Below are 11,068 nucleotides of genomic sequence, written 5' to 3' on the forward strand. Positions count from 1 at the left end.
CCTCGGCGTGACCCGACTGACTATATGATCGTTGTGTTCAACTGTTAAGCTAGGATTTATTACCGTTATTGTCATTATATTGTCACGTGATTTGTTTTACCTTATGTGTAATGTCTTAAGTATCTTTATTGTAATTTGTATATACCAATTCGTATATACCGAGGAAACGACCCTGATTGAAGGTCATGTATTTTGTGACATCACCAATTCGTGTGTAGGTACGGCTTCTAGAACCGTGCCTTAAATTTGTGTGCGTTATTATAATCATTACTGAATAATAATCAACAATTGCAATACTTCGAAAAAGTTATTCACTTGCGAAACACAGAATGACCAGATTGTGCTACCGTGATCATTTGCTACCGGTTTGTATTTATTCGAAACTTCTTTTAGAACATACTTTACTTTTCGTTATCAACAAGATTATAAAAATGTTTGGGGGGATTCAATTCAAGTACATGTTATTATGTATTTCATGATGTTAATTAAATGTGATCTTATTTTTAATTATGATTATGATTTATATCGGTAATGACGTTTTCATCCAATATTAATTGTGCAATTGTTAAAATGCCTACCTACACATTTATTGTTTTTTTTCTGTTTCTTCTAAAAAAATTAAAAAAATCATGCTTGATTAAAATTCCAAAAAAATATGTATTCATGTAGCCCCTTTCTATTACCTGTTTTCAACTTCTTCCAGAGTAAAACTGGCGAAGCCTTGTAATTGCCATACAATCATCAACTGTGGGAAAACTTGTATGTTATTGAAAATCTTTATTTTGTTGTCTGTGAATTAATATAATATTTGAAATGGCGTAATGGTGCAAAATATTCTCAAACAATCGGTCTTCTGATGACACTACACTGCGCATTTATGCACAATCAGTATCCCAATGCGCGATCACAGCTTACTAAGTGATGCTGGTGGTTGAAATGGAAAACTGAATACAAAAATCCAGTAATATCTCAATCGAATTTTCGTCTGCTGTGAATGCATGTTTCGTTGCATCAAATAAATAACACAATTTTATGATAGAAGCTTGCGATCTTGTGCCATACAGGGTCAAGTGATTGAGCAATAACAAATGTGATTTTATGTATCAGGTTATTGAATGTATATATAATGTATACTAAAAAAATAGTTTCTGTTTTTCTTCTAATAATTTGGCCACTTTTAAAAACAAATATTTTTCCACGGTCGAAATGCAAGAAGAATACAAAACTACTGTGATTTCATAGTGATACCTGTAGGACCATTGTCAATGAGTTCACCTGATCAACACAGCGTTATACATAGGACTGATATTGAATCACGGAGAGTAAAATCTTGTGATACTAATCTCTAGAACCAACTCATATTGGTACATATGTCTTATGAACCCACATGTGTATATCTTTGACTGTACTCATTTTAAACTTTTTTTTTTACAGTGGTGCTGTGAACTGCTCAGTGGTGATGTTGAAACAAATCCAGGTCCTGGTAATATACTATGACCTGATTAACAAAGAAGTCATGTACATCAAGGTTCACTCAGATTTATGAATGCAGTTTCTTGAGCAGGTATACATGTATGACAAATAAATTTGTTGCACTTGTGTATTTGAAATTCTGAACATGGGTCAGTGGAAGTTTTTAGTTGTCAGTACAAAACTAGTTGTAACCACAATGACTAATTATTGTATAAATAATGTTACATTTTGTTATTGGTTCATGGACAAGTTGCATACCAGCATGGCTGTATTTATCGAATTATTTCTTTTTTTTCACTTCTGGCATGTAAGTAATGGTGACTGTATTGGGATATTTAAGTAGTTGCTCATCTCAAAAGTAATCTCTATTATAGTATGCAGTTTATGATAACTTTTGAGCCAATGGGAACAAAGGAAAGGGGGAGATATGCAAAACGAACTGCTTGCAATTGCAGCATATATGCGGGGTAGGGCCATGAACACGCTTCTCCAACTGTTTATCATTTCGAATGTCGGAGGGTCGACGAAAATCTGTTTTTGTTTGTTTGTGCATTACTAGTATATTGATAGTCACATGCATATTTTGTATCATATTTACTATACGGATGTCCTGTTTATTTCTTTCGTTTTGTCATTTTGTCCTCTCAGCTTATGCTGTCAACTGCTACTTCAGGTTTTTCAATCTCTCAATTATTTTTGTATTTTTATTTATGATCTGGTACACAGTAATCCAATTAAGGCATGGAATATAGCTTGTCTAAATGATCTCTCAATTAAATTTCTCTCAATTAATGTGAGAGGTATAAGAAACAATATAAAAAGAACCAAATTATGTACGTGTTTAAAACGCTTAAAATGCGACATTATTATACTGAAAGAGACTTATAGTTCTCAAGAAGTTAAAGCGCAATGGGCAAAACAATGAAATGGCAAAATATTTTTTTTCACAAACGCATACACCAATGACTTCCAAATTCAAATAAATTCTTTGGTCTCAATGCATTAGTTAGTCGGATGACGTCTATCAATTCAAAGAAACAGGGTTCAAATCTTGTTATTGTTACCAATCGTAGAAGGATCTCAAACTTTAATGCAATTGACCCAGTGAGGCACCACAAGAATGAAACACTTATACTCTTATATTATTGATAGCCCATGATTGGGTAGCAATAGTTTTGGAGTTTTGGCTCTATGGTGTCAATGTCATTAACGCCATGACATCGATTGTTGAAACACCGCTGTGTATTCGGGAGTCGTAAATAAACCTTTCTAAATCAACGTAGCTAATTATATCACACGTATCAACAATGTCGTGCAATGTTTGCTGATGACTTACTTTTTTTCCCTAAATCCATATAGGGTGTTGAGTGTATTTTAAACAAACTGGAACTAAAAGTATGATTTCTAAAGCTTGTGGTCACTTGTTAAAATCAGAAGAGGAAGTTCTCATTTCAAATCTAATATTTGATCATCAGGTCTACATCCTGAATCATGAATGATACGCATATGTTACAATTCTGGAAATTAAACATGACATAGTTTGTCAGTATGTCTAAGGTATAGATGCACTATTAATGTTTAGGTATATATATGTGTGTGGGCGTTTCAGTGCTATCAAACAATCGAATTAACGTGGAACAGTGAAGAATGTCTTTTCGTGGATATATGCATATTTGCAAGCCCGTGGAATGATGGAATCACATATTATTTAATTTGAATAAATAATACTTTACAAAACATGAATCTTAATTTAAATAGCTTCTATATTTTTGGTTTCTGTATGTATAGCTGCCGAACTGTGTTGACGTGCTCTTAATCCACGGGTGAGCATCTGACATTGTTTATAGTGTGTTTTGTTTGTTTATAACAATGTGTCAAACTGGGTGACACACTGGAAGATACTCAAACTAAAGTTTAATTTGTGTGCTACAGTTACGGTATTCAAAAGATATCTACGTTAGTAGTTGTTTGCCTTTATCCGAACATCATCGAGCAATTCAATAAATTGGGTTATGATCGAGTTTTCGAATCACACGCGGAATTCTCTGCTCCTTGATCGAAGAAAGACTATATTACAAAATCAATTCTGTTGTGAAGCATTTTTCATTAGTCAGAAATGCACACCAGGCACTTCAGTTGTTTTGTTTTTTTTCAAAAAAGTGGAGATAAAATATCCAATTATAGATCGATTAACAATCGTCATATAGGGATATATACAATATTATATTATACCAGTATATTGATGGTGTTAATCCATTTATTAAATTGGTCCAAACACATTATTTGATTTTTAGGGAAATATAGTGGTTAGTGGTTGAATTTTGGAAGAATATTGAAAAAAAATACTGAATTAAAAAAATCTGAAAAGTTATATAAGGCTACACCGATTTAATTTTATGGATGACATCCGCGCGCGCATTAGTTTTCGCCTGTTATCAAAAAAAAAAAAAAAAAAAAAAAAAAAAAAAATCTCCGACGACGAGTCTCCACAGATCGGTTTTCTGTCCGGAACTTGCCGACTCATATTGTCATATTGTCGCAAAGCGCCGACTTGTCGTAAAACTCGTTTTGGACTACCTCAAAACCAAACTCCGCACAGTTAGATGCGCGTTACATAAAGCGCAAAGACCTATGGGGAGGAGATTGCCTCAAAACATGCACATTTTGCCATAAATGATCCAACATGGCGACCACACCACCAAAATACGGGAGCATAAAAGTTCAGAGGTGAAACGGAGGGATTGTTGTACACTGGTACGCAATTGACGTTGGCCAGGGAGACGTTTACACAGCAATACGAGAGGTCGGTAGCGGCAAGCGAGTTTCGCCCAGACAACTTTGAGAACATATTGTCCAGAGTGGCTGTCCGGCGTTTCTTCTGCAATGATGAGAGAAATGGGTGAGGAGTGGAGGTGTATGGTGGCCTAAAAGACGGTCAGGCGACAAATCAGTTCGATTGCTTTGTCTGCATTGAAGTCGACAAAACTGCAACGAAAGCAGCAGAAGCTCCTTGGCCGAAGTTCCCTTACGGGGTGACGTTGGTGTTTTTTTTTCAATATCGAGCCTCTTATAGATTGTTACATAATTGAAGTAGTTCTAGAGCATTTGTGTCTACACTTAGTCTATCTGAAGTGTCACTTTAAAAGCTGTAGTTTGAATGTCAAAGAAGTTAATTTCCAGGTTGCTGTTGACAAACTTATTGTTCATTTTTAATTATTTTTTTTTTCAATACAACACAGTAAGTTTTTCTTTATTATTGAGTTGATGTGTATGCCTTTGGCAAAGCTAACATCTGCCTTATCCTCTTGCCTTTTCAAAATCAAAGGTGATGATACCTGTGACAGTAATACAGTACGAAATGTGTACATCAACATGTGCCTCCTACAAATAAAGACTTTTTGTTTTTTTGATACACTGTGGTTAAATTCGTAATAATAGCTCCGTAATCCTGTGGTTTTAGCAGCATTTTATTTATTTTTTTTGGCCGATTTTTTTTCCGCCCTCTCGCATTAGTTTTGGGGTCTTCAGAGGATGTCATCCATAAAATTAAATCAGTGTGGCCTAACCATGATATTGATTTTTGTTAATGGTGGGATCCAAGTTGTGAGCGTCAGTCGTTGGGTGATTGTCGTTCGCCACACAAACCTAAACCACCGTCCCTCAACACCATTGGGTGTCTAAACGAACGCCGTGTTCTCCGTGTTGTGACTTTGAGATGGATTGCGAACCTCCAACAAAGAAAACGTGATCTTTAAGTACTAGATGAAATTGAGGGATTGAAGGACAAAAAAATTGCAAAAAAATACGAGTGACAGTCAAATATGTATTCCACCAATAACAAACGGTGTCCCGTAGCGGCGTTCGAATTCTAGCTGACAAAATTGCAGTGAAATTGCAACCGGGTAATTGCCACCTTAACACGGGACAATGCAGAATTCGACGACGATATATGGTATTGTAATTCAATGGGCAAATTACAATCCAAATTGTACAAAAACCGGAATGAAAACGTGGAAAATCCGTTGTTTTAATGATCCAAACTGTACACAAACCTGTATTTCAAATGGCGTTGGCGCAGTCAGTAAAAGGTCAGAAGGGTCATCTTTTGTCATGCTAATGTTCGTTTTTATACTGCTCTATTCACCGTGGATACGTTTCTTTTTCACGCGGAATAAAAATTAGTTTGTATTCAATTTGAACTGTGTTGCGCATGTAATTTTTGTATGCATTCAGCGTACAACTACATACTATTCTCATAAATATTCATGTTCAAGGGCCACAATCATGATCTTTTAGTAAATCAAAGTAAACTCCTTTTTTATTACTAGTTTTATCGAATTGTAAATATACTGGTATAATATAAGAGACCAATCATTGTTTTGTAAATGTAGAAACAAAGTCAATAACCCTCCTGTATCCACAATGAAAATTATGGTGACCCCCCCCCCCCCCCATGGACAAAGACTAAATGTGACGTGACCCCCTCTTTGCAGTTCTTTTTAAAAACATTTTTATAGTTAATTATTTAGTTTAGTAATACTTTGTTGGTGTAGATTGTCTGCATACTATAATAGTCATTGAGTGCAAAAATAAATGTTTCTACAAATCAGCGAAACAGTGCATGTCTCCAAGTGCCTGCTTGTATCCCAGATCTTGTTGTCACTCTATACCGCACTTCACTGTGATCCTCCGCTTCACTGGACAGAAAGAAAGTTGTAAACATTTGTAAGGAACTCAGACTTTAATACTGTATACAGAAGGAGGAGCAGGAGTTGGAGGAGGAGGAGGAAGAAGAAGAGGGGGAGGAGGAAGAGGGGAGGAGGATGAAGAAGTAGAAGGAGAGCAAAGTGAGATGTAAGAAAAGGATGTTTTAGAAAAGGAACAGAAGGATACAGATTAAAGAACGAAGAGGAAAAAAGGAAGAAGTAGCTGGGAAATACAGGAATATAAACAAAGAATAAGATACACCAAAGATTGTTATATTTTATATTATTTTATACATATTCTATATTACTATTTTTTATATCATACTTTATTGTGTTTCCTGTAAATCTCCATATTTTTTAGTCATGTGACAGTGATTGCAAACTGCATACAATTAATAGCTTAGGATCTGTCAACCTATTTATTTCCACTTACTAATATTTACACAATTCACTCCATATATGCACTCGCCTGCGGCTCGTGGATATATGTCGTAAATGTGCAATATCTCGTGGTATACACGCCTTTGGCGGGGGGTTATTGCTTAAATATAAAACAAGCGACTGTACATATAGAGAAAAAAAAACACTGGTATGTTTTCTTATGAAGTCTTCCTTAATCATTAAGAAACTACAACCTATAATAACTTACGGGACTGAAATTTGGGGATTTTGGTATGATCATCTTTAAATATCCCAGCATTTTCTTTTTCCTGGTGGTGTTACAGGTTAAGTTCTAAATATAACCGTTTGAGAAGAAAGAGGAATATATCCGATATTTCTTTACACTGAAATGTTATGACATGCTTTAAACAATCGAAATTAACATGGGTACATCAAATGAAAAAGTTTTCAGTGATTTATGCGATGTGTGGGAAAACCAAGAAGTTACGAATATAAATAGTTTCATAACATTGTGTTTAGTTCGTTGGAACTTAACAACACTGCATATGGGTATAAAATTAGCGACCACCTCTCTTTTTTTATATGGACGACCTCGAGTTATTTGCTAAAAATGACTTAGATTTAGAAGGACTGCTGCAAACTGTGAAACAGTTTAGCGATGACATTGGAATGTGATTTGAATTAAATACATGTGCTAAAGCAACATTTAAAAGAGGAAAGTTTGTCCACTCCACTAACGTTAATCTTGGTGATGACAATCTTATACGTAACATCGAGCAGGAGGAGGTCTATAAATACCTTGGAGTCAATAAAGGCAAGGGTATACAACACGCCGCTCAAGTTAATCAAGGAACGATGGGAAAAACAAACCTTTACATGAACAGCACGCAAATCGCTGATGTTGACAAATTAAATAACCATCAGTGCACAAGATCAAAGCCTTTTTACGAGGAACTACCAAGTCAATGTACTCAGAAATGCAGACCCTAAATGTCGGTTTTGTGATAAATATATAATGAGACTATTGATCATCTGGTCTCTGGATGTTCCCTACTAGCACCAAACGAATACACAAACAGTCAGTATATCCATTGGAAAATATGCCAACATTTTGGTCTCCCCTGTGCCGATAAGTGGTATGAACACAAACTTAACCATATCAAGTTGTTGACGAACCATCCAAGCTAACAGACCAGATATCATAATAAAGGAGCACAATGAAAAGACCTGTAAGATGATTGACATAACAGAAATGTATCAGCAAAGGAACTTGACAAACTGTCAAAGTACAAAGACTTACAGATGGAAGTTGAAAGAATGAGGCACTTAAAAACAATGATCGTACCCGTGGTAGTTGGAGCACTTGGTCTTGTCAACAAAAACACCCTAAAACATTTTGATAAAATTCCTGGAAACCCAAGTCTGCAAGAGATACAGAAAATTGTTGAACCTGCTGAAAAAAAGCAGACTTAGACTTTATGCGTGTTGTTGGTAATGATTTGGTACGTTTTGTGTGTATGGTTATCGTTCTGTGTCAACCGCAGCTCAAAAGAACATACTAGAAAACTTAATAATAATAATTACGAGTTTGTATGGCGCCTAATATCTATGACGATGATGCCCAATGACGCTGTCAGTTCACAGAAATGCACTCTGAAAAATATAAGTTTTGAGTTTAGATTTGAAAATGTTCAAACTGGCTGCAGAACGAATGTCTTTTGGTAACTGATTACATAATGACGGAGAAGCATGCGAGAATTAGCGATCGCCATATGTCTTGAGTCTGATTCTGGGCACTGTAAGTATAGATGTATTACTTGAACGAAGAGTTCTACCAGTTTAATGGAGTTGAATCAAGTCTGATATGTAGGTTGGTTTTGATCCATGAAGTGCATTGTATGTGTGTAGTATGATCTGGGAGCCAATGTATTTGATGTAGAACAGGGGTAATATGGTTGAACTTTTTTCAACGTGTAATGAGACGAGCAGCACAATTCTGTGCCCTTTGAAGTAGATGTATTTGTGTGCCGGGTAAGCCATATAGTAAGGCATTGCAATAGTCCAGTTTAGCAACAAGAATGGAACATACTAATTTAGAACAGGTTTCAGCGGATAGATACTGTCGGATGTGTCCAATACGTCGGATGTGCATGTACATACTTTGACATATAGTGGTGATATGTTTTCTGTACTGAAGGGTGTCATCAAATATTACTCCAATATTACGAGCGACTTGTCAGTACAAGTATAGATAGATAGATAGATGTAGATTCAAGTTGAAAACATTTATAAGTGGATTGGGAGACAGGTCATATTTGGAACGGATTAGCATAACTTCCGTTTTTTCATCGTTCAGCTGTTTCATGCATTAATACGACCGGACATTATGGCTCCTACTATTAATGAAATATTCATATTTCAGATCGAATGTCATTTCGCAGTAACAATAATATGCATATATTACCATTCTGGAAATTGAGAAATTCAATACAACGCAATTTTATAGCATGTCTAAGTAATAGATGCATTATTAATGTTCAGGTTTATATATGTGTTTTGGCGTAACATTTCAGAGCTTTTCAAACATTCAAATTAACGGAAAAAATACAAAAATGTTTTTTGTTAATATTTGCAAGGCTGCACATTACTAATGAAATATAGAATTTGGCGTTGAAACGCAATGACGGAATTACGCATTATTTATTTAAATAAATAAATACAACTTTCCAAAACACAAATCTTAACTTAAATAGCTTCTATAATTTTGGTTTGTTCGTGTATAGCTGTCGCACTGTGTTGGCGTGCTCTTAATCCACAAATGAGCCTCTGACATTGTTTATAGTGTGTTTTGTTTGTTTATAACATACACATACACACTGGAAGATACTCAAGCTAAAGTTCAATTTCTGTGGCACAGCTACAGCTATGGTAGTTACAAGATATCTCGATAACATTATCGAGCAGTTTGGGTTATGATTGAGTTTTCGAATCGCACGGAATTCTTTGCCCCAAGATCGAAGAAGAACTATATTACGAAATCAATTCTGATGTGAAGCATTTCCCATTAGTCTGAAATGCACACCAGGCACGGGTCCAGAAATTCGATAAGGGAGGCGCGCTCCTATTGGCGTGGCCGAACCACGTCCGCGCACTTCCGGTGAGCTGGGTTTGTCAATTTATTTGTAAATTATTTCCCCCCTAAAGCCGCGCGTGAGTTGTCTCTTTGTTTATAAAAAGTGGAGATAAAATATCCAATTATAAATATGTTAAGAATCGTCATATAGGGGTACACAAGAATATAAAACAAACGACTGACAACACAAGACGACTATTTTACTCATGTTACCAATGCGTCCGAGCGAAAATTGAACCTTACGTAATTCCTAGTTTAGTTGGTAAGGTGTGTTTATCACGCATCCGAAATTGAATTCGCAAAAGTCACGACACGATTCCCGACATGACCGAAATGTCCTAGTTATTCATTATACCTTGCAGGATTCTTTAATACATAATGAAGGTAGTTAACTCGTGAATTCCCAAATGGTAGATTAATCAATATGAGTTGTAAAATGGTTTATTAGTATTCATTGAGCATTACTGACAGACCGACACGTAACACGTTACTTGCAGGGAAAGTGATTCAATGAAAGACGACAATTATTAAGGTTGTGAACGTTGGGAAAACCATTCGTACAAAGCGTGTTGTTATGTACTGGAAATGCTTAGTATTGCTGTATAAAAAGTATTTGAATTTAAATGAAGGTCAAACTATACAAACTGCAAAATATTGACTTGTCATCAAATGTGTTGATGCTGTTTAGAAAGACAATGTAAACTCAAAATCTACAAAGTTAATGAAGACATTTCAAAAATGTTAACTCGAAAGTCTTCATAAATAAACAGCCATCGAAACTGCAAACAAAACCAATGAATGCGCATAAACGTCGTCATCTGTTATATACACGGAGCTAATTTACATATAAAACATTGAATTCATTTCCATTAGGATAACACTAAAACTGGAAATAATGCCTGTCAACGCAGAAATAACACAAATGAGTTACTGTACTTGGTCAAGTATCCTCGCCAATGTAAACGGATTGTTGTTAAATGTATCAGAAGTAACACAGTTATGTAGTATACCTACGTAACCCCAGTCTTCTGAGTGTATAATTGTGAACTACTTAAGTACGTGGGAAAGAAAAAAAATTACGGTGTTTAATCATTTTAATTATCTTCTGAAAACTCGCTTGAAGGGTCCCTATTTTTTCATTTATTAATAGGTAAACTTTGATAGTACAGTGAATAGCGTGATCGGTTTGCGTCAGAATACTGAGTTTCTCATTACAGAAAAGCCTCATTCTCATTCCATAGTTATCTATTCTGAATAGAACAGAAATTAACATAAATCTGTTTTACAATGTCCAAGGGTCTGTCTTGTCATGATTTATATTTCTGCTTGTTGGTAGTTGCCATGACATTCACTG

Source organism: Saccoglossus kowalevskii, chromosome 17 (genome assembly GCF_978046115.1).
Source record: "Saccoglossus kowalevskii chromosome 17, keSacKowa6.1, whole genome shotgun sequence".
In the NCBI taxonomy this organism is placed as follows: domain Eukaryota; kingdom Metazoa; phylum Hemichordata; class Enteropneusta; family Harrimaniidae; genus Saccoglossus; species Saccoglossus kowalevskii.